Source organism: Caretta caretta, chromosome 11, assembly GCF_965140235.1.
Source record: "Caretta caretta isolate rCarCar2 chromosome 11, rCarCar1.hap1, whole genome shotgun sequence".
Taxonomy (NCBI): domain Eukaryota; kingdom Metazoa; phylum Chordata; order Testudines; family Cheloniidae; genus Caretta; species Caretta caretta.
Window position 1 is genome coordinate 77391524 of NC_134216.1, and position 23639 is coordinate 77415162.

The 23639-nt window shown below is 52.2% G+C and overlaps 1 long non-coding RNA gene across 1 annotated transcript; it reads left to right on the plus strand.

Annotated features, from left to right (window-relative positions):
- The first annotated feature begins 17222 nt into the window (after positions 1-17222).
- On the plus strand, positions 17223-22913 carry LOC142068482 (uncharacterized). Its single transcript, XR_012664304.1, has 3 exons — positions 17223-17277; positions 19927-19957; positions 22642-22913. It is a non-coding gene; the product is annotated as an uncharacterized LOC142068482 (long non-coding RNA).
- The last annotated feature ends 726 nt before the right edge of the window (positions 22914-23639 follow it).

Consider the following 23639-nt stretch of genomic DNA (forward strand, 5'->3'; position numbering starts at 1 on the left):
TCTGACGACAGGTAACAATCCTGCCCTGGTCTGCAGGGGATAGACAGATGGGCCTCATGGGCCTTTGCCATCTCTGCCTTCTCTCATGCACTAAGGAGCAGCCAGACCTCATGAGCCAGGGATGTTGAGTGAGCCCCAAAGTCATTTATTGGCCCTGTACTGGATCTGAGAGGATGTGGGTGGCCCATAGAAATCAGGACAATGCTGGAATTCTCCAGAAAACTGGCACGTCTCCATCCCGGGGAGTGCAGGAGGAGGGGTTGGCTCCTCAGCGGCTGGGCCTGGCCATCTCCTCTTAGTAAGCATGGACAGCTCTCTGCACAGCAGGAAACTCCCTCCAACTGTGTGAGCCCCACGGACCCTTCCCGGCCTGTGGCCTGTCAGTGGGAGCAGGAAGAGAAATAACAGACTGAGGTGATAACAGAGCAGCTCCCTACCTGTGCGATGACAGCGTGTGAGCCACACAAGTTAGAACCACGTCCTGGGGGTGGGAGCGAGCCAGCAAGGCCGTGGCCCTCAGCGCTGCTTTTCTGGCTCTGGGATCACAGACGTTGTCGAGCCAGATTAAGATCCCTCCCACGACGTCTCCAACCTGGAAGAATGCCAGGAAGTTGAGGGATGGATGAATCAAAGAGTGGCCTCCTCCCAGGGAAGCCCTCCTGGCAGCCATGCAAGCCGCCTCTGACCTCAGTTTCCCATCTTGGCTCCTCCCTAATCTGAAGAAAGAGGCTTTGACAAGTCCAGGAACCCCAGTCTTCCGCAGGTCTGGTTTAGCACCTTAAAGCTCAGAAAAACACACAAAAGCCTTCCCCAAAACCTTACAGTGGGCACAGCCGAAACTCCCCTGATGTCCCAGGGCCTTCCCTGCCATGGCAAACTGCTCTCAGCCCTGCTCTCAAAGGCTTCCCTGCAGGAGCCTTTCCTCAGTCTCTGCAGCTTCCTGTTGCTCTGTCTAGCACAATCAGTTCCTCCAGACCAGGGGTCTCAACCTAGTTTCCATTGTGGGCCACATCCAATCCTACCTGTTTGGCCCTGAGGATGTCCCATGGGGCGCAGCTCTGTGCTGATTGGGCCGCAGGTTGAGAACCACTGCTCCAGACCCCAGAGCCCATCCTAGAGATGGCAGGCCGGGCTCGTTGGATGGGGCGAGCCAGCTCCAGACCCAGCCCTAAGGAGAACCTCTGTGCTGCGGGATTGTAAAACCTGCCGTAACAAATCTTAAAGCCGGCTCTCTACCCTCGGGCTCAGGCTCTGGCACCTAGAACAGCAGTGTAGACGTGGTGACTTGGGCTGGAGCCCAGGCTCTGAAGCTCCCCTCCTCCCTGGGCTTCAGAGATCAAGGTCCAGCCCAAGCCCAGAAGAGTCTGCATTCCTGTTTTGGTCCCACAGTGCCAGCCCTGGGAGCCCAAGTCCATAGGGCCAGGAGGCTTTCAGGCTCCTGCTGCAGAGTTTGCAGGACAGGGCAGACAGACCCTAAAGGGACAAGCCCCCCCCCCGAGGGCTCTTCCATGAGGAATTGGTCATGGCTCTTGCCTCTCTCGAACAAGGAGCAGGAGCGACAACCCTGGGTGGAGGATTCGGGTGACCTGTTTTGCTAGCGGGGTGGGAAACAGGATCAGAGCTTGGGAGAGACAGAGAGAGACGTGCAAAGCCAAATTTTCCTGATACTTCAGCTGGAAAACAAGGCCCTGCAGCATGTCTGAGGAAACCATGTCTGCTCCTGGAGCCTAATGTGGAGGCTCGTCAGCAGACTAGGTGAGTGCTGCCTTGCCAGGGCTGGGGCTGTCACACACCTTCAGTGTGGCTGGGCGTCCTCAGGGAAGTGTCAGAGCTCCTTCGGGCAGAGAACACTTCAAAACCTGACGCCGCGGATCCCCGCGGCCAAGCCCTGAATGGCAAGGGGCTGAGCCAACCTTCAAAGCACCATGCTAGTGTGTCCCAGGAACGGTTTCCTAGGAGAGGCGATTCTCCCGTCCCCCTCTCTGCCCAGCATCCCCCTGCCCCGCTGCGGGCGTCTCTTACTCTCTCCATCTTGTCTCCATGGAGAGATACGATGGCCCTCAGCTCTTCCTCTGCGGCTCTAAATCTCTGCAGGGTGGGTGTTGTCAGACCCTGCACGGCTGTCATCAGCAGGGCGTGGAGCGGGTCTGATGAAGGGTGCTCCCCGAGGGTCTGCAATGAACAGGGACAAAGCCTGTGGGGACTGAGTTTTTCCCTCGGGCAGCTGCCCTGGAACAGTCTGTCCCCGGGGGAGGCTGCCAGCGCCGAGGGAGTCTGGAGACTCCGGCTGAGCCCGTTTCTTAAAAAGACTCCCCAGGTGCCAAGGTTTCCTCAGCCTTTCGTCCACGCTCTGTCCCCCTCTCCTGAGAAGAGACGGGAGGTTCTCGGGCAGTGCGGGGACCCCAAGGGCCACCCCATTTCCTCCCTCTCTAGCCCCTCCTCCCAGGACGCCCAGCTTTTGCTGAGAAAGCCTCAATGTCCTGCAAAGCCCATTCGAGTTGCTCCTTGAGTGTCGCCGAGGGGTCACTGGAGAACCTGCCCCATGTCCCATCCCACCCCGAGCGCCTGAGGAGATTGGCTCAGCAACTCTGGCAGCCCACAGTGTCTGCGAGGAAAGGAGTGAGAATAGGGCCCAAAGGGAAACGCCCTCTTCCTTCCCCACCCCGCAGCGTGAGGCGCTGCCAGAAAACAGGCAGGAATCGCCAGAGGAGAGAAAGTAGCTGAGACTGAAGGAGCGAGTCTGCCTGGCTGAGGAGAACCCCAAACCGTGGGCCTCCAGGGCCAGGCTCCTGTGGGTCAGAACTCACTGGGCACAATGTTACTCCTGGGGGCCCGGTTCCACGGCCACCTCAACCCAGGGCCTGGGGTGCTGGAGGCCTTTGCCCGGGTGTCCCAGGGCAGCCCCTGGGGATTGCTGCGGCTGGCCTGCGTGGCGCTGGATTAGCACCGTCTGTCCTGGATGCCCGCAGCTGAGGACACAGCAGAGCGCACCGGCGTGGCCGACTCGCCTCCACACTCCAGCCCCCCGGCACCTCAGGAGCTCCCAGAATTGCAGACTTTTGTATGCGCTGCAGGGTGCTCTGTCCCTGACAGCAAGAGTCACAAGGGCGTCGAGGTGCCTTTGTACCTCGGACAGAGCCAGATGTCGGCAGGCGGGATCGAACCTGGGATCTCAATGCAGGAGCCCCTGCCACAGGAGCTAAAACCCATGCGGCTGTTAGCTCAGGCTGGAGAGCAGACTCATCGGTTCTGTCTCGAAGTGGTCCTGGTGCCACGAGATGGGCCAGAACCCCACAGCCAGGAGATATGCGGGTCACCCCGACAAGGGCAGGGATGGACCTGGTCTGACTTTCAGCCGTGCCTGTGGGCCATGGAAAGTGCCTCAGAATCAGGCACCTGAGCCAGGCACGTCTGCCAATCCCACGAAGTCCCCCTGGGCTTCTTGAGGTGCCTAAACCCCCTTGTCAAACTGGGCCTCCTTCGACAACCCAGAGAAACTCGTAAAGACTGGCTGGAGTTGATCCCACTTCAAGAGTGTTCCTTTTCAGCCCCCTGAGCAAGGGGCAGGTCGTTCTCCTGTCAGAGATCCCAGCTCCGGGAGATATGAACACACACAGCAAGGGGTGCTTTCCATGAGCACAGCCACACAGCGTCATTACCATCGTCCTAGGGGAGATGCTCGTTAATGAGGAGACGGGAGCACGCTCTTCTTCCTGCTCTTCTGGGCTCCCTTTTTCCCACTTCTCCTTCGTCTCCGACAGCTCCTTTTTCATCCCTGCAGCAGAAAGAAACATTCTTAACATTTTGCTTTTCCATGTCTTCTCCCTGGTTTCCAGAGGGTGGAAGCTGGGCACAGAGCCCTGAAGCGAATTGCCCCGGCTCAGACTGAAGGTTGTTGGCAGAGCTGAGCAGAGAACTCCGATCTCATGCCTCTTAGCCGGGGGCTTTTACCAAACAGACTTCTTCTTACCTCGGGGCCAGTTTCTTTTCTTTTCTACTCTTCCTCTCCCCTTGCCCACCTTTCCCGTCAGTGACGGGCAACAGGCCTCATTTTGCATTTCACCCCCCAAGAAGGAATGACTCAGCTCTGGTACGGTTCCCAGCTGTGACCTGCTGAGACCACGGGAGCATTTTCCTGATGAAAGGGACCCGATCCAGTGTTAGGATATATTTCAGAGGAACAGCCGTGTTAGTCTGTATTCGCAAAAAGAAAAGGAGTACTTGTGGCACCTTAGAGACTAACCAATTTATTTGAGCATGAGCTTTCGTGAGCTACAGGTCACTTCATCAGATGTTATACCGTGGAAACTGTAGCAGACTTTATATACACACAGAGAATATGAAACAATACCTCCTCCCACCCCACTGTCCTGCTGGTAATAGCTTATCTAAAGTGATCAAAGACTAACCAATTTATTTGTTGATCTGTTAACCTGTTGATCACTTTAGATAAGCTATTACCAGCAGGACAGTGGGGTGGGAGGAGGTATTGTTTCATATTCTCTGTGTGTATATAAAGTCTGCTGCAGTTTCCACGGTATAACATCTGATGAAGTGACCTGTAGCTCACGAAAGCTCATGCTCAAATAAATTGGTTAGTCTCTAAGGTGCCACAAGTACTCCTTTTCTGTTAGGATATAGATATTCAGGCCTGTCTGTAAAGGCCTAGACTCTAAGAATTTAGATGTATTCTTATCGCTTGGCTAGTTCTAGAGGTATAAAAGAAAGAAATCACTGTCTGCCGGTGTAAGGGCCTTCTCTTACTGTGACAGTTTGTGGCCCTGAGCTTAGGTTCAGGCCTTTGGCTAAGCAGCAGAGGCAGCCATAAGCTGGGAAGCGACCGGTCACATCCTCACATTCCAAACTAGTCACATTGAAGGTGCTATTGGGCTGTTAGGCACTATCAGGACAGGATTGTATTCCTATCACCTCCAGAGAAAGGGAAGTGCCGAGAAAATGTAAAGGGAAACTTAGTTTGATAGCATCCTGTCTGGCAAGAACTCACTTATCAATAGCTGGGATGTGAAATCCTCACTTCTGTATTGTTTTGTCATATAGTTCCCACTTTGCTATTGTTTGTATAATCTCTCTGGTTCTGTGATTGTTCCTGTCTGCTGTATAATTAATTTTGCTGGGTGTAAACTAATTAAGGTGGTGGGATATAATTGGTTACATAATCATGTTACAATATGTTAGGATTGGTTAGTTAAATTTCAGGAAAATGATTGGTTAAGGTATAGCTAAGCAGAACTCAAGTTTTACTATATAATCTGTAGTCAATGAGGAAGTGAGTGGGTGTGGGTGGGGGTGGGCATGTGGGTGTGTGAGATGGGAACAGGGAATGGGGGTAAGAAAATTGGAATCATGTTTTGCTAAAGGGGGAAATGGGAACAGGGAATGGGAGTAAGGAAGTTGGAATCATGTTTGGCTAAGGGTAGGAATGGGAACAGGGACACAGGTGTAAGGCTCTGTGGTGTCAGAGTTGGGAAGGAGGATACTAAGGAAGGAAACTGGAATCATGCTTGCTGGAAGTTCACCCCAATAAACATCGAATTGTTTGCACCTTTGGACTTTGGGTATTGTTGCTCTCTGTTCATGTGAGAAGGACCAGGGAAGTAAGTGGGTGAAGGAATAAGCCCCCTAACATCCAGGAGAAAAGAAATGATTTCCTACAACATCCAGCCTCTCTGTTCCCCTTACAGCCTGGAGCAATGTTAGTACTCCCCATCCCACAGAGCCAGACCCCCAGAGGGGCGTGACCTGACATTGTCAGCTCTCCCCACCTCAGCGATGGACCTTTGCCACCCTCTCCAAGAGGATCAGGCACTGAATGGATTCCAGAGTCTGAGGTACCCATCACTGTCCCATGAGACGGCCCTGATGTGGAAGTATAAGGGGACTGTTGGCCCCTTACTCAAACTCAGTGGGGTTTTTGGTTGGCTAGGTCCCAGTCCCAAAAGGAAGGGGAAGGGTGGATGGGAAACCAGGACTCTGATACTGACAGTCCTCAGGGGCCATGGGGAGAGGCCAACGCTCCAGGTCAGCCTGATTGACAGGGCGGGCAGGCTAATGACGGAGTCAGGGGGTCAGAAAAGTCCCCGTCCTCCGCGTGAGCTGGAATTGCCTGGCTCAGGCAGCGTGGGGCCGAGCTAAGGAGAGAGCGGGGGCCCGAGCTGAGCTGGGGAGCAGAGGCGGGCCAGCCAGCGGGGCAGAGAGACAGCCCAGGGAGAGCAGACCCTGGGCTGGGAGCAGGGCTGCAGCCACAGAGCCAGCGGGGCCGGAGAAGCAGCCCCGGGGGCTGGAGGCAGAGCAGCAGCATCCGTGCTGAGGCAGGGTGGAGCCGGAGCTCGAACAGTGGGGCTGGGGCTGGAGCTGGAGCAGTCTGGAGCTGGGTGCAGAGAGCAACGGGGGCCAGCCAAGGGGGGACCCTGGCAAAGGGCCCAGCGCAGAGAGACACCCCCAGCCGAGGGTCCTTGCAGGCCAGACTGGGAGGGGGATCTGAACCCGGCGGGAAGGAGGGTCCCACTCCCCAAAGGCTGGAGGGGTGTGGTCACCACCAGAGCAAGTGTCCGACCCGCAGCATCCCTGCAGCACAGCCAGGGCCGGAGAAGGGGTCTGGGACCTACAAGGAACCAACTGTGAACGGCCCTGACGTTCCAGAGACATGGTTTGTGACGTTCCCTGCCACAGAGCGGGGTGATGTGTTTTCCTTTCATCTTTCCCATTTTTCCTTATTCTTTTTTACATTAATTGCTGATTAAATAAACTGTATTTGCTTTAAATCGTATGTAAATATCAGTGGGTCTGGGAAGCGCTCAGTGCAGAGAGAGCACCCCGGAGTGGGGACACCCTAGCCCCTGTCCTGGGTGGCCACAGCAAGGTTGGGGGTCGAGCCCCCCCAGGAATCCTGGGCCCAGCCTTGTCGGGGTTACGAGGACTCTGCCAGACAGGAGAGTGGAAGGGGAGTCCTCCAGGGCAGGGAGGCCTCTGGGGAAAGGAAGTGGGAGCGAGGACTCAGATCCTTCCTCTAGCCCATTTCACCGGAGTAGTGCAGAAGCCAGGAAAGTTCCCCACAATAGCGGGACCGTTCCCCCGCTTCCATAAGGCTTGTAGAGTGACTGGTGTGAGTATTCCTCACATGCTCCTTGCTAACCATGTGGTTTGTATCCTCACCTGTAAGATCCAGTTCAACTTGGTCTTGCTTCTCCTGCAGCTTCTCCTCCTCTGACGCCACCTGGTTCTTGGCTGCTTTCTTCTTCTTCTTCTTCTTCTCCTTCTTCAGGGAAACGCACGTCCACCTTCTTGGAGAGGAAACTGTTCTCTCCTCATCGCTATCTGCCATCGAGTTGTCAGACTGGCTACAGACACAGAGTCTTTTCATGCCTGATAGGATCTTCCACGAGCATTTGCTTCTCGTGGGCTTCTCTGGCAAGGCCTGTTCTTGCTGGCTGATGGCAGAGCATGCCTCCATGGCTGCAGGTTGGACGACCACTGTGTGCACATGGCTCTCTCTGTGCTCCCGAGAGGTGAGTGTTTGAAAAAAGGAACGAAGCCTGGAATAGAAAGACGGAGGAAATGGGTTTTTCTGTCCTACTCTAAAGGAAGGGAATTAGTCTGCCCAGGATTCCCAGATCCAAGAGAATGGTCTTTTGAAGCCATCTGCTTCTCTAATAGTTAGGACTGGTTCATACAACAAAAGAATATAAACAACAAAAGACTGGCCACACTGGGTCAAACAAAAGGTTCATCTAGCCCTGTATCCTGTCTTCCGACAGTGGCCAGTGCCAGGTGCCCCAGAGGGATTGAACAGAGAATCATCAAGTGATCCATTCCTGTTGCTCACTCCTGGCTTCTGGCAAACAGAGGCCAGGGACACCATCCCTTCCCATCTTGGCTAACAGTGATTAATGGACCTATCCTCCATGAATTTATCTAGTTCATTTTTGAATCCTTTGTTTCTTTGAAATTTGCTGCTTATTAACAAAGGCTTCAATGGGGGCACTTCGATTTGAACCAAGGACCACTTAATGTGCAGTCAAACACTCTATCACTGAGCTCTACCCCCATGACTAGACCCAGCCCCAGGTGAAGACATTTGGGACCATGGTGAAAGAGGAATTCTTCTGGGAAAGTTCCAGGGCCCGTGTTATGCAGGAGGTCAGACTAGATGATCAGGGCTGGCCTTAGAGCCTTTGAAACTGTGAATTTATGAACCTCAAGTTGCCTTTAACGGCTAGGATGAAAATTGCTGCTCCTGTCCAAGAGGAGATGCTTTGAGGTTTCCTTGGGGAGAGGCACCAGGATCCCCGTTCCACCTTTGTCACAGCCTTTCTTGGACACAGCACATCACAGCTTCTCCCCTTTTGCTCTATAACAAGAAACCTCCACGCACCAGATCTGTAATCCCGTCCTAGCCCAGTCACTGGCTCCAGTTCCTAGTCTGACTCTCACCCCATGGAGCTCACGCCTCCTTTGCCAATGGACAGGCATGGAAACAGCCAAGGTCAATTTCTGTTTTCTTTGCTCATTGCCGGGGCCTAGTTGCAAAAATGCTTCATTATTAACCCCACTCCTTTGCGCACAGAATGTTGGGACTCTGGGAACAGACAGGGCCAAGCCAAAAACCAAGACACCTCTGTTCCCAGAGAAGCCAGGAAAAGGAACAAAGATTCTCATCTAGAAGGCTTGAGGGTCTGGAAGGATGGATTAGCAGCTGCAAATATGTTGACTTATTCTCAACTATTCCAAAATCTGGACTGTATTAGCAGGGGGAAAATAACCAGTAAACTTTAACTGAAGAATTTCCCATACGATTTATAACGTCCAATGAGAACAATAGGCCACCCAAACAATGACAAAGAAATCACAGCGAGACCCATGACAAATTGAGGCTGCGGTTTATTTAAACCCCTTTTCTGGAAAGGAATTGCAGGGGGGATTTAACACGTCTATTTTATGTAGCCCAATGGGGGAATACAATACACATACATTAGACAATCATGACATGAGACAGACGGTTTCTATTCACTACTGGAAGGCAAGGAGTGCATTAGGGGAACTCCAAGGGAAATACTATTGATGGAGCTATCAGTCTAAATTCTACACCAGTTTTTTATCTTCCCTTTAGGTTATAGCCATGGAAATTCACCCATGCTAGTCTGCTGAAAGATAAAAGCATCGAAATCTGCCTCCAAAGACCGGGACAGGCTGAAGCAGACGGAGAAGGGAGAGATGCCCACATTCAAATCAAAATGGAACGCTGAGACCTGACTGTTGCAACGCTGGCCCCCACCCGTCCCTGCACCGGGGGGGCCAAGCTGAACCTGAGAAGAGCCAGAATTGACCAATGACATTGCCAAAGAGCCCCAGTAACACGCCACCAGCCCCCATCCACCACCCCCTCCAGCACCTCCCGCCCAGTGGCAGCCTCGCCCGTCAGCGCCTCCCCCTCCCTCCCCACTCCTCCCGCCTGCCGCAATCGGCTGTTCTGCAGTGCGCAGGAGGCTCTGGTGGGGAAGGGGCAGGAGCGAGGGCATGGCAGGCTTGGGGGAAGGGGCAGGGGACTAGGGGGAAGGGGTGGAGAGGTGGCAGGACCTGGGGCAGAGCAGGGGGTTGAGCAGTGAGCACCCCACAGTGTATTGGAAAGTTGGCATCTGTAGCTCCAGCCTCGGAGTCCGGGCCTGTGCAAGGAGCCGCGTATTAACCTCTGACGAGCCGCATGCGGCCCCGGAGCCCCAGGTCGGCCACCCCTGCCCGTGGGGAAGGAGGCACCAACCTGTCATGTGCAATCGAAGGAGCAGGAAAAGAATGTGGGAATTACCTTCTGTAAAAACTCATCTTTTGTCGAAAACCTGTGGAAAAAGCTGATGCAAGAAGTTGTTGACAGAGGGATAGTCCGCGTCTCTCAGCAGCTCCTTGGGTCACCAGCCGTTGTCAACCAAGGCAGTTGGCAGACTGAAGGCAGGGCAAGAATGCTGAGGCCGAACAGTCTTTGCTGTTGGCATCCGTGACCTCACAATCAACTTAAGCATCAACACACACAGACCCCCCCACCCAGAGAGACACGCACACACAGGAGCTGGTAACATTTACAACATGGAGAGATGCACCCAAAATCTCAAGGACTTTTGATTTGGGGGAGGGCATCATCGGCGCTGACTGCATGGGTGCCCCGGGGCTGGAGCAGCCATGGCGAAAAATTAGTGGGTGCTTAGCAGCCACCGGCAGCCAAGCTCTGCCCTCCCCACAGAGCATCTCCTGATGACCAACTCCTCCCCCACCCTTCCAGGGCCTTCTGCCCACCACAAAACAGCTGTTTGGCTGCATTCAGGACGCTCCCATTTGCTGGGGGAGGAGGAAAACCATAACTCACCCAGAGATGTGATTTTATTAAATGGTTCAGAGGCTCAGAAACACATAGAAAATGTTCTAAGGCTCTGATCTAGTGAAAGTGCCAATCACCCAGAGAGCAGTGGGAGCGGGTCCAAGATGTAGCAAAGAGGGTTTCCTGCAGGGAGAAGGGAAGCAGGGAGATTGCAGCTCTTTGGGACAGAGACTGTCTGTTTGTTCTGTATGTATGCAGCACCTGGCACAATGGGGCCTGATACCTGAGTAGGGCCTGGACACAGTGCTAATAAAGCCAGGGCATTTGTTGAATGACTGAAGTGCCCTGAGTCCCCTGAGTGGAAAGGTGGCAGGTGAAGCGGGGCAAACCCTAGACAGATGGGATCTGCCCTGCCTGGGGCAGCATGTGCGGGAAGGGGGAGGGGAAAGGCCATTGGGAGTGTTTCCACAGAAGCCAAGAAATCAGGGCACCAGCCCTAGCATGGCTGAGTGAGGCTGTTTCCTGGGATAGATCTCCACAGACAGCATTCGTGGGCAGGCTGGGAGGGATGGCCTGGATTCACTTTGGAGTGGATCCAGTGTAAATGAGACTAGACTTGTCCCAGAAGGGCCCAGATACAACAGTGACAGACACTGTAGGTGGAGCCTGTGAATAAATAAATGAGGTGCATTATAAAACAGTCGTAAAATAATCCCCCTGCTCTGTGACCCCAAGTCTGACCTTGTACCTGTCAATGGGGCATCATCACTGAATGGGGGAGCTGTTAATGAGGCCCCACAGGGATTGGCTGTAGCCCCCTCACGTCTCAACTTTTTAATTAACGATCTGGAAGTAAGTATAAAATCACTGTGGCTAACACAGCTTGGAGGAGTGGTAAATAATGCTAATGATGGGGCCGTTGTATGGAGCAGCCTGGATAGTTTGGTAAACTGGGATTAGTAAAACAAATGCAGCCAAAAGCAAGGCCCTAAAGCTGGGAATGGAGACGGGTGGCCGCACCTAGAGCCTCGGGAACGGTAGCCTGGAAAGCAGTGACTAGGAGAAGGATTTATGTGTCACAGAGGACAAAGAGCTGAACACCGACTCCCATTGCTAATGTGATCCTGGGACGTAGAAACAGGGGAGCAGCCTTGGCTTCTTTGTGTATGTAATTAAATCAACTCTTCATTTCTTTAAGTAGCTCGTTGCTTGTTTGGGGGCTTTTCTGGGGGCACAGCTTCTGCTTTGGTTTTGGTTTTGTTTAAATTTCCCGCCGGTGAGGGTGATTGGCTCCTGGTTGTGCAATCGACTCAAAAAAAAAGATTTCAAGGGCTGCTGGCTACTTCCTCTGCTCAGGAAAGTGTGGCTGGACCATGGCTGCCGGGGACCTGGCCGAGAGCTTCCAGGACAAAGTGACTTGCTCCATCTGCCTGGAGTATTTCACAGACCCGGTGACCATTGAGTGTGGGCAGAACTTCTGCCGGGCCTGCCTCAGCCAGTGCTGGGGGGAGCCAGAGCCAAACTTCTCCTGCCTCCAGTGCAGAGAAACCGCCCTGCAGAGAGACCTGCATCCCCACGGGCAGCTGGGGAACCTGGCGGAGCGAGTGAAACGCCTGAGGCTGCAGGCGGGGCCAGAGCCCGAGGGGCAGAGAGTGGGTGACAGGCACCAGGAGGCTCTGAAACTCTCCTGCGAGGAGGATCAAACCCCCCTTTGCTTGGTGTGTGACCGATCCTGGGCGCACCGCACTCAGACGGTGGTTCCCATGGAGGAGGCTGCCCAGGAGCACAGGGTAGGGAACAGTTATCTGCATGGTTGGAGTTACAGGGGCAGCTTCTCTGCAGCTACAGAGCCCCCCCGTGTGTCTGACCAGCCCTGGGTTAGAGCCAGGGAGCTGCCTAATAACGGGATTGTTGTGCAGTGGGAATTTTTCATAATAGTTTGGATGAATATTGTGTGTGCCTCAGTGTCCCCTATGTGGTGCATGTTTAACACCCACAGACCCCCGTTGTCGTCAGCTGGGATCAAAGAGGGGGATCTGTGGAGCTTAATGGACGAGCCTCTACTGCGTGAGCTAAAAGACCTGTTCTCCTCTCCAAGACTGTAGGAGGTTCACACATCTTTAGTTGGTCTAGGTGCTGCTGAAGGGGGACAGAGCGGCACACCAAGCAGGCATGGGTTACACATGGTTAAGGCTATGAGTTTTTCACAGAGGTTGCAGAAGTCACGGAATCCGTGACTTCCAGAGACCTCTGTGACTTCAGCTCGTCGCTCCAAGCGAGCCCCCACAGCTGCCCAGCCACTGTGAGCGGTGTGGGGACCCCGCAGCTGAACTCCCCGTGGACAGGTCACGGGCTTCTGTGAATTTTTCTTTATTGCCCGTGACCTGCCCTGACTTTTACTAAAAATATCCCTGACAAAATCTTAGCCTTACCCATGGTTAAGTAGGTGAGAGGAGGGCGGAAAGGTGTTACTTGTAGAGACCCAGAGATACAGGCATGAGGGACAGCTGGCTGCCTGGGGCCCCAGGCCCATGGAGTGTCCCAGAAGACAATGGCCATTCCAATTGCCTGGACATTTGGCACCAAACAATAAATGACCATGGACGGCCCACCCTCCATGGGAAGCCAGCCAAGTGTGCCCAGCTGGAGGACAAAGGACTAGGCTGGGGTTCTAAGTGTGGGCAGCTGGAGGCAGGAGAGGAGCTTGTGGGCTCGGACGACAGAGGGGACAGAGGGCTCTGGGACTGACCCAGATGGACCTTTCCGTTCTCTGTGTTCACTAAGCACTGTCTGCGTTGTGTTCCAGACATGTCAAAAAACAGAGAGAGTCAATTATTTTTTATAAAGGTCCAAATTTCTTGGTCAAGGCATAGTCAAGGTCCAGACTTCAGAGAAAATAATACAAAATAATAACAATCTTGATCATAATAAAATAATAAAAAGATTTCAGGATCTGCTGGAAAGCAGCTGGTGGTCCAGACTTGGCCCACAGTCTGCCTGTTGACTGCCCCTGTAATATCCCCCCCTGCTTTTACAGTGCAGGTTGAGAGTCACTCCAGGGTAAGGAAGTGGGGTACATGGCTCCCTGGGAGCCTGCAAGTCTCCCTTGGGTGTCCAACTCAGGCGGACTTGCTGATGTGAAGCAGGGGTGTTGAAGGCTCTGAGATTCAGAGTCAGGAGGCGGTGAAGCCAAGTGACTTTCCTCATTGGAAAAAGTGTGACCTTAAGGGGGTTGCCACACTAAAGAGCTCCTCCCAGGGACTGTTCAAGAGCACCAGACCTATGGCAGGGAAACAGCCTGGAGATGATGGTGCTGGGCCGGAGCGGGCCAGGCCCAGCAGCTCTGCCGGGGAGCTACCTTGGAGCTGAGGTCACTTTTTCAGAGGGTTGGAGAAGGGGGACCTGCTCCCACAGCCTCACTCTGCTCAGTGATGATGTTATCGCTGGGCCCAAACCAGTGACCCCAAACCAGCCCCCAGAGCCATTGTCTGTTTGCAGGAGCAAATCCCGACCCGCCTGCAGCATCTGTGGGAGGAGACAGAAGAGCTCCTGGGCCTGAAATCCGACTGGGACAAGGAGAGGGAGAGGCTCCTGGTAGGTGCCCTGCCCTGCCCGGCCGCTTTGCACAGGGGTGTCAGCAACAGCAGCAGGGGGTCTCTGCGCTGCTTGGGGTCTGGGTCATTCAGAAGGTTAAAGGGTTTCCAGGGTCGCTACAGGGAGACAGGTCAGGGCCATTTTATCCAGTGCAGGGCAGACTCTGCTCTCAGGTACCTGGTGTACATCAGGAGTGAGCCCACCGAAGTCAGTGGGGTGAGGTCAGACTCCTCTGGGACCCTGGTGTTAGTTCCCACTGGGGTCAATGGGTTTACACCAGGGTAGCTGGGAGCAGCCTCTGGCTCTGTCTCTCTAGCGCTGGGAGGGGGGGCAGAGGGAGAGGCCAGTAAAACACTGAACAGGCGCAGATGTGGCAGGGGTCGGGGCAGAGCAGGGGGAGACTTTTGCTGATCCCAGGGTTCGAGTGTCAGACGTCCCAGTGATGCCATTGGGCAGTTTGGGAAGCACCATTTGCCACGACCTGGTCTGCACTTCACTCTGGTGCTGGGACAGTGGTGGGGACGGGCTGGGGGCTGGTGATTTTGGGTCACATTTTTATACTAGCAAAAGCTCTCGTGTAGCCACAGTTACTCTGGCAAAGAGATTGAATGAAACGCTCTGGGGAGCCCGGACAAGGCTTTGTACCATTTCCCAAGAGACCCGCTCTCCCCGTGTCCCTGCCCTGCCCCTGCGTCTCTCTGTGCACCCCAGAGGCAGACGGAAGTGGAGCGGCCGCTGGTGGTGTCCAAGTGCGAGGGGCTGCACCAGTTTCTGGCTGAACAGGAGCGCCTCCTCCTGGCCCGGCTGGGAGAGCTGGGCGAGGAGATTGGGAGGAGGAGGGAGGAAAATGCCACCCACCTGGGTGAGGAGATTTCCCGGCTCAGCGCCCTGATCACGGAGCTGGAGGGGAAGCGTAGCAGCCGGTGCTGGAATTGCTGCAGGTGAGACAGTGTCGGATGCACCCAGAGCCCAGTGCAGGGAGGGGACGGCCCCTGAGTCACTCGGGCTGACAGGGTAACTCAGTGCAGGGAGCACGGCCCGGGGCGTCTTCAGGGCCAGGGGCCCAGGGCTGCAGAGAGACAGGAGTTTGGGCTGTCGGGGAGGTGCGGGGAGGCTGGTGAAAGGCTGTTCCAGCCCTGGGCTCAGCACAGAGGACCCGGCCGTCCCGTCCCTGCGGAACATCTGGTGTGAACGGGGCTCTGCTCCCTCTAGCACAGCCCTTCAGAGTCTCCACCCCACTGGGGGAGCAGCCTGTGGGGCCGGGCTGGGGGAGCAGAGTGACCCGTCTGGGGCAGGGGGCCGGCTGGGCCATGGCCACTGACTCTCTGCTCTGTCTCTCCTTCCCCTCTGGGGTGTCAGAAGTGCTGTGAGCAGATACACCCGGGCTCCGTCTGCCCCCACGCCTCGTTGTGCTGGGAAGAGACTCAGAGCCCAGGCAGCAGACCCAGCATCCCGACCGTGGGACGGTCTCACCCTCTGGATCCAGCCCCCCTCCATCCCCATAGCCCTGGGGCTGCTGCCGCTGTGTCTGTGTGACCCACCCTGGGAAGGGGAGTGCCCCACAGCTCTGGGCTGGACAACCCTCCCTGGGACCAGGCTGGCTTGGGGGATCATTAATGGGGCTGGGGGCCTGTCACCCCGAGGGCCCAGCTGGGACCTGGCCCCAGCTCTGTCATGGCCCAAAGCCTGTCCCGTGTGAGGGGGCCCAAGGGCCTGTGGGGAAAGAGCTGAGTGTCCCAGCCCAGGCCCTCGTGGGGCAGTGTCCCGGTCCCAGAACCCCCACCCCACGGGGAGTGACCAGGCCCCTTGGAGGCTGAGAGGAGAAGCTGAGGAGAAGCTGGGCCTGGAGAATGGGCCCCTCGCTAATCCCTGGGAGAAGCCCCTCCAGGCCCTTGTGGGGAATGTGGGGCTGGGCCAGGTGTGAGGGGAGCTGGCCCTGCCTGGGCTGGGTTTTCTCTCTGGATGGAGAGAGGCCCCCAGTCTCCAGGCCGGCTCCCCGGCAGATCGTGCAGGGGGTAAATTCCCTGGGCAGCAGAGGTCACGGCCCCGTTAGCCCTGCCTGTGGCCCAGCTCCCACCCACTCCCCATCTGGCTCTGGGGGGCAGGAACTTAGAGCAAAGGAGGGGGAGGAATAAACACGCTCGTGTCTCTGCAGGGATGAGAAGGCCATGTCTCCGCATCCGGTGCCCAAGTCCCCTGAGCTGGAAAAGAGAATCCGGGATTTCCCTCGAGAGAACAATCTCCAGGGGGCTGTGACGGGATTCCTGGGTAAGGGGCGCTGCTGGGGGTTTCTCTCATTGTATTTGAGCAGGCCAGGGGGAGGGATTTGGCCCAGCAGGTTGGGTTATTATCAGTTCCTGTGTGCCCGTATTACTCGTGGATCAGAGCTTCATTCAGAGCACTGTGACTGCCCAGCCCAGAGGGGCCCAGATCCTGGGAGAGCCCTTGGGGTCCCAGCTTCCCTGGCTGCTCAGAGCAGAGCCCAAAGGGGAAGATTTCAGGAGAGCAGATAATTCATAATCATGAATCTGTGCGCCCAGTGCTGTCTCCTGCTCTCTCCCTGGCTATCTGAGCGCAGGGGCTGATGCTCTTGGTTAACAGGAGACGTTATCACGGATTCTCAGCCTCCCTGACTGACACCAGCTGAGCCTCAGGGCCCTAGTTTTTAAGCACCTTGGGCCACACTTTCAATGGTATTTAGGTGTCTGGTGGGAACCTCCAAAGCACCTAACTCCTATGGACTTGCCTAACCTGCTTCAGCCCTTTTGAAAATCCCATTCTCCAGGCTGTTTCCCTGCCATAGGTCTGGTGCTCTTGAACAGTCCCTGGGAGGAGCTCTTTAGTGTGGAAACCCCTTAAGGTCACACTTTTTCCAGTGAGGAAAGTCACCTGGCTTCACCGCCTCCTGACTCTGAGTCTCAGAGCCTTCAGCACCCCTGCTTCACGTCAGCAAGTCCACCTGAGTTGGACACCCAAGGGCGACTTGTAGGCCCCCAGGGAGCCATGTACCCCCACTTCCTTACCCCGGAGTGACTCTCAACCAGCACTGTAAAAGCAGGGGGGGTTATTACAGGGGTAGCCAACAGGCAGACCGCGGACCAAAGCTGGGCCACCAGCTGCTTTCCAGCAGATCCTGAAATCTTTTGATTGTTTTATTACGATCAGGATTGTTACTAGTTTTTATTGTTTTCTCTGAAGTCTGGACCTTGACGATGCCTCGACCAAGGCATCTGGACCGGAATAAGAAGTAACGGGCTCCCCGCCCCCCAGCGGCCGTCCCGGGTCCGGGGGGTCAGGCAGGGAGCGCGGGAGCGGGGGGAGGAGCCCGGCCGGGCCCGGCAGCGCCGCCCCTCCGCCAGGTAGTCACGCGCCGGCCGCGAGAGGGGGCCGGGGTCGAGGCCGCCCTGAGCCGGCGGCGGGAGCGGGGCCAGCCACGGGGGGGGGGGGGCCGCAGCATAAAACCAGCGGCTTTGAATTCCCAACCCCCCCCCCACACACCCAGAGAGCCACAGAGAGGACCCCCCACACCCCTGACACACAGACCCAGAGACCGAGACCCCCCACACACAGAGACCCTGAGAGAGAGACCCCCCCACACACACCCCCCACACAGACCCAGAGACCCCCCCACACAGAGACCTTGAGAGAGAGACCCCCCCACACACCCCCCACACAGACCCAGAGACCCCCACACACACAGAGACCCAGAGACAGAGACACCCCCCCACACACACAGAGACCCTGAGAGAGAGACACCCCCCACACACACACCCCACACAGACCCAGAGACCCCCCCCACACAGAGACCCTGAGACAGAGACCCCCCCACACACACACCCCACACAGACCCAGAGACCCCCCCACACACAGAGACCCAGAGACAGAGACACCCCCCCACACACACACAGACCCAGAGACCCCCCCACACACACAGACCCAGAGACCCCCCACACACACACAGACCCAGAGACCCCCCCCACACAGAGACCCTGAGACAGAGACCCCCACACACACACACCCCACACAGACCCAGAGACCCCCCCCCACACACACAGAGACCCGCACACACGTCCTGTGAACCGGGAGTTCTCGGCTATTTTTTAAACCGCAGACAATTAGCAGCAAGATTTGAGGAGTCCCTGAACTAGTTAATGTCCAAGAATAACAATTACTGCAACCCAATCAAGTAATTTTCATAGTGTGTGTACATATAGACACACATACACACATATATTGGGGCTGTCAAGCGATTAAAAAAAATCACGATTAACTGTGCGGTTGTACAACAATAGAATACCATTTACTTTAAATATTTGGCATGCTTACATTTTCAAATATATTAATTTTAATTACAACACAATACGAAGTGTACAGTCCTCAATTTATATTTATTTTTGATTTCAAATATTTGTTCTGTAAAAAACAAAAAAATTGTAAAGATTCTTAAACCTTGGGCCGAGCGCTTTGCTGTTTTTAGAAATCTCACATTGGTACCTTCTTTGCGTTTTGTCAAATCTGCTGTGAAAGCGTTCTTAAAACGAATATGTGCTGGGTCATCTTCCAAGACTGCAGTAACATGAAACATGCAGAATGCAGGTAAAATAGAGCAGGAGACCTACAATTCTCCCCCCAAGGAGTACAGTCACAAATTTAATTGATGTATTATTTTTTTAACGAGCATCATCAGCATGGAAATATGTCCTCTGGAATGGTGGCCGAAGCATGAAGGGGCATACGAATGTTTAGCATATCTGGCATATCTTGCAACGCCGGCTACAAAAGTGCCATGGGAACGCCTGTTCTCACTTTCAGGTGACATTGTAAATAAGAAGCAGGCAACAGTATCTCCTGTCAGTTGTAAACAAACTTTTGTCTTAGCGATTGGCAGAATAAGAAGTAGGACTGAGTGGACTTGTAGGCGCTAAAGTTTTAAACTGTTTTGTTTTTGAGTGCAGTGATGCAATCAGAAAAAACCCAACTGCATTTGTTACACTTTCACAATAAAGAGTTTGCACTTCAGTACTTGTATGAGGTGAATTGAAAAATACTATTTTTTTTTGTTTTATCATTTTTACAGAGCATATATTTGTAATAAAAAAATAATAATATAAAGTGAGCACTCTGCACTTTGTGTTCTGTGTTGTAATTGAAATCAGTATTGAAAATGTATCAAAAAATATATAATAAATTGCAATTGGTATTCTATTGTTATAAGTGTGATTAATCGCGATTGATTTTTTTGAGTTAATCGTGTGAGATAACTGTGATTGACAGCCTTAACGTACATATATAAAATAATACCAAATCCTCAGAACACCAATATAATGGGGAAACTAATTCTTACCTTAAAATGACAAGTGATTTTATGTACTCATGTGGCACTTGTTGGCATTGCCCTAGCAACAAAGCTATTGAAACAGAAAAGCAGGCAGGGTGCAGCAGTGAGGCTGATGCCTAGCAGGGCTACCAGGGGAAAAAAAAATCTTTTCATTTTGCCTGTGCTCCTAAGAGGTTGAAAGTTACCTGAACCCCAAAGCATAAAAGTGGGAGTGGGGGCAGGTGCTTTGAAACTTCCATTCCCAGGATCGCCATGGCACATGGGTCATGAGAGACAGAGTCTACAGGCGCCAGGGCAGGGCTTGCAACTAAACTCCCATGTTTCCCTCAGGATTTTCAAACTACACTGGACCCTCACTAGAATGTGGGATTTGGGATCCATGCCAAATCCCGCATTCTAGCGGGTACTGCGTTAGAGTGGGGACCGCGTTACAATGAAAGTTAATGACCATTACTAAATTTGGGATCCGCAACCACGTTCTATCAGAATTTGTGTTATATAGACACGTGTTCTAGCGAGGGTCCGGTGTATAACTTTCAGGTTCTCGTCTCTGTCAACTCAGGCTATGTCTACCCTATAGCATTTACAGCGGCACAGCTGCAGTGGGCTAGCCCCTTGTTCTGTGTTTGGGAGTGGCAGGGATTCCTTCATGGTCTTTTTCCTCTTTCAGGTGCTTTCAAGGGTCATCATGGTGCACCTTGGTAAGTGCAGACAGGGCTTGTTAAGGGGTGCGTGCACACCATGTTGTACTGACAGACCCCAGTTTCTGCATCCCTCTAAATCAATCACAGTTAGTGGAGAATGTGCAGCCTTCACCGCTGAACTCTCTTAAGGGTTGGTAGAGCAAATCTGTCATCTTTATTGTAAATAAATTGCTGTAAGACCTCAATCTCCTGGCAAGGTACAGACTTCGATTGCATCATGAAGAATAATCTATTGTTGCTGCGTAAGGGAAGGTTACAGCAGTTTTCTTGATTTTTAAATGAAACCAAGCTTTTCTCTAAGGCCTTTGGAATTTTTTGGCTCGACGTCTATACGCATCTGTTTATAATCAAATCTATTGTGACACCTGTTGATCTTCCCTTCAGCTCATCTCCTTATGAAAAATGATCATGGAGGACACGTAGCTATCCGATTGGCTCTTGGTGGTTGTGCCAACAGACCCTTCTTCTGTATAGTGGCCGCATATAACAAGCGAGCACGGGGCAGCAAGTATTTGGAGCAAGTGGGCTGCTATGACCCACTCCCAAATAGCCACAATGAAAAGCTTGTTGGCTTGAACATCGAGAGAATCAAACACTGGATTGTTGTGGAGCACATGTCACAAAACCGGTTGAAAAACTTCTAGGTAACTCAGTGTGTTTTCCAATCTCAGCTATTTGCTTCAGAGTAACAGCCGTGTTAGTCTGTATTCGCAAAAAGAAAAGGAGTACTTGTGGCACCTTAGAGACTAACCAATTTATTTGAGCATGAGCTTTCGTGAGCTACAGCTCACTTCATCGGATGCATACCGTGGAAACTGCAGCAGACTTTATATACACACAGAGAATATGAAACAATACCTCCTCCCACCCCACTGTCCTGCTGGTAATAGCTTATCTAAAGTGATCATCAGGTTGGGCCATTTCCAGCACAAATCCAGGTTTTCTCACCCTCCACCCCCCCACACAAATTCACTCTCCTGCTGGTGATAGCCCATCCAAAGTGACAACTCTTTACACAATGTGCATGATAATCAAGTTGGGCCATTTCCTGCACAAATCCAGGTTCTCTCACCCCCTCACCCTCCTCCCAAAAACCACACACACAAACTCACTATCCTGCTGGTAATAGCTCATCCAAAGTGACCACTCTCCCTACAATGTGCATGATAATCAAGGTGGGCCATTTCCAGCACAAATCCAGGTTTTCTCACACCCTCCCCACCCCCATACACACACAAACTCACTCTCCTGCTGGTAATAGCTCATCCAAACTGACCACTCTCCAAGTTTAAATCCAAGTTAAACCAGAACATCTCGGGGGGGGGGGGGGGGGAGGAAAAAACAAGGGGAAATAGGCTACCTTGCATAATGACTTAGCCACTCCCAGTCTCTATTTAAGCCTAAATTAATAGTATCCAATTTGCAAATGAATTCCAATTCAGCAGTTTCTCGCTGGAGTCTGGATTTGAAGTTTGTTTGTTTTAAGATAGCGACCTTCATGTCTGTGATTGCGTGACCAGAGAGATTGAAGTGTTCTCCGACTGGTTTATGAATGTTATAATTCTTGACATCTGATTTGTGTCCATTTATTCTTTTACGTAGAGACTGTCCAGTTTGTCCAATGTAAATGGCAGAGGGGCATTGCTGGCACATGATGGCATATATCACATTGGTGGATGTGCAGGTGAACGAGCCTCTGATAGTGTGGCTGATGTTATTAGGCCCTGTGATGGTGTCCCCTGAATAGATATGTGGGCACAATTGGGAACGGGCTTTGTTGCAAGGATAAGTTCCTGGGTTAGTGGTTCTGTTGTGTGGTATGTGGTTGTTGGTGAGTATTTGCTTCAGGTTGCGGGGCTGTCTGTAGGCAAGGACTGGCCTGTCTCCCAAGATTTTTGCTTATTTCTCTTAAAAGACAATAGGTTTTCCTTGGTGATCCTCTGCATACTTGGAGTACCAAAGACTCTTTCTTCATTTCTTTGCATGAATCCTTGAGAATATGTATATATGCAATCACCCTTCTTTTGGCCACTGGAAATGGGATGTTTCAGAGTAGCAGCCTTGTTAGTCTGTATCCGGAAAAAGAACGGGAGGACTTGCGGCACCTTAGAGACTAACAAATTCAATTAAGCATAAGCTTTTGTGGGCTACAGCTCACTTCATCAGATGAATAGAATGGAACATACAGTAAGAAGATATATACACATACAGAGAATCATGAAAAGGTGGGAGTTGCCATACAAACTGTAAGAGGCTAATTTAGATGAGCTATAATTTGTTAGTCTCTAAGGTGTCACAAGTACTCCTGTTCTTTTTGAGGAAATGGGAACGGGTCTCATTTATGGAGACGCTGAGCTGGCCGAGACAGCAGTAAAAGGCACTTTAAGCCACTAGAGGGTTAGTGAGACAGACAATTACTCTCACTTCTTAAAAGTCTCATTAACTATTGGAACAGTTGACCGAGGGTTGTCGTGAATTCTCCATCACTGACAATTTAACTTGAGATTGCATGTTTTTCTGAAATATATATGCTAAGAATTATTTTGGGGAAGTTCTATAACATGTGTTATATAGGATGTCAGACGAGATAATCACAGCACTCCCTTTTAGCCTTTGAATCTGTGAGTTTAGAACAGTCATATTGCAACTCCAGCTATAAATATCAATAATCTTTCTTTCAGGTCTTTCTGGATTTTTCCCATTGCATCCTATGACAATCACAAATGCAGAAAGATTAAGGAAGAGAAGAGCCTTGAAAGCCATAACAGCTTCTGAGGAAGAAACTCCAGGTGACTGATAACATCTAACTGAACTGAATTACTCAAAAGATTACTGTACAGACAACGATCAGAACAGTGTGCCAACTAAAAAGGACAATATATTTACTACAGGCAAAGAAATGATAGTGGATGTGAATTATTTCATAAGAACATTAAAGTATTTTGAAGCTTTAGGAGTCCTCAGACAAGGATTCTGATGGTCCTCATTTGTTAATTACTTCTTATTTTGCACAAATTACTAATCTTTCATGTTTGTCAAACTGCAATTACTTAGGCCCAGATCCACCAAGGTAAAATTTAGGCTCCTAAATTCCACTGAAATCCAATGGAAGTCAAGAACCAAAATACCTTTGTGGATCTGGGCCTTCCAGATTACAGCATTCATACAAACTGAATACAAACTCCCGTTTTCTAAATAGCTCTATTGTGGAGGTAGAGAGAGCGTTACTGACTGTCGTAAGAGTCTAATGTATAGGAAGTTGTGCTGGATCAACGAACAGGTGAGGATGCACCTGGAGGCTTCCTTCTAAACGTCACCTTACCATTACTTAAGACAAGCCACAGTTGGTTTTTAATTTTACAGTGAACTATTTCAAGATTTTTGTTAGACCTGGCCACTGTTGCTTCTTTATTTTCACCCAATGAAGCCGCAAATAGTGTAAGCGGCAGAAAATCCTTTTTTCCGTGCAGGGGTGCAGCACAGAATGTGACACGAATTACTTAACCACACTACTGTTCTTCCAGAAGGTATCCCACAGAACATGACCACTCTACACATAGCAAATACTTGGATGGTTTTATACCTTTCTCCCTGAACAGTATTTGATCAAACATTATACATGCGTCCAGCTAAAACAATAATTTAAAAAACCAGGAATTACTACATGATGTTCATAGAT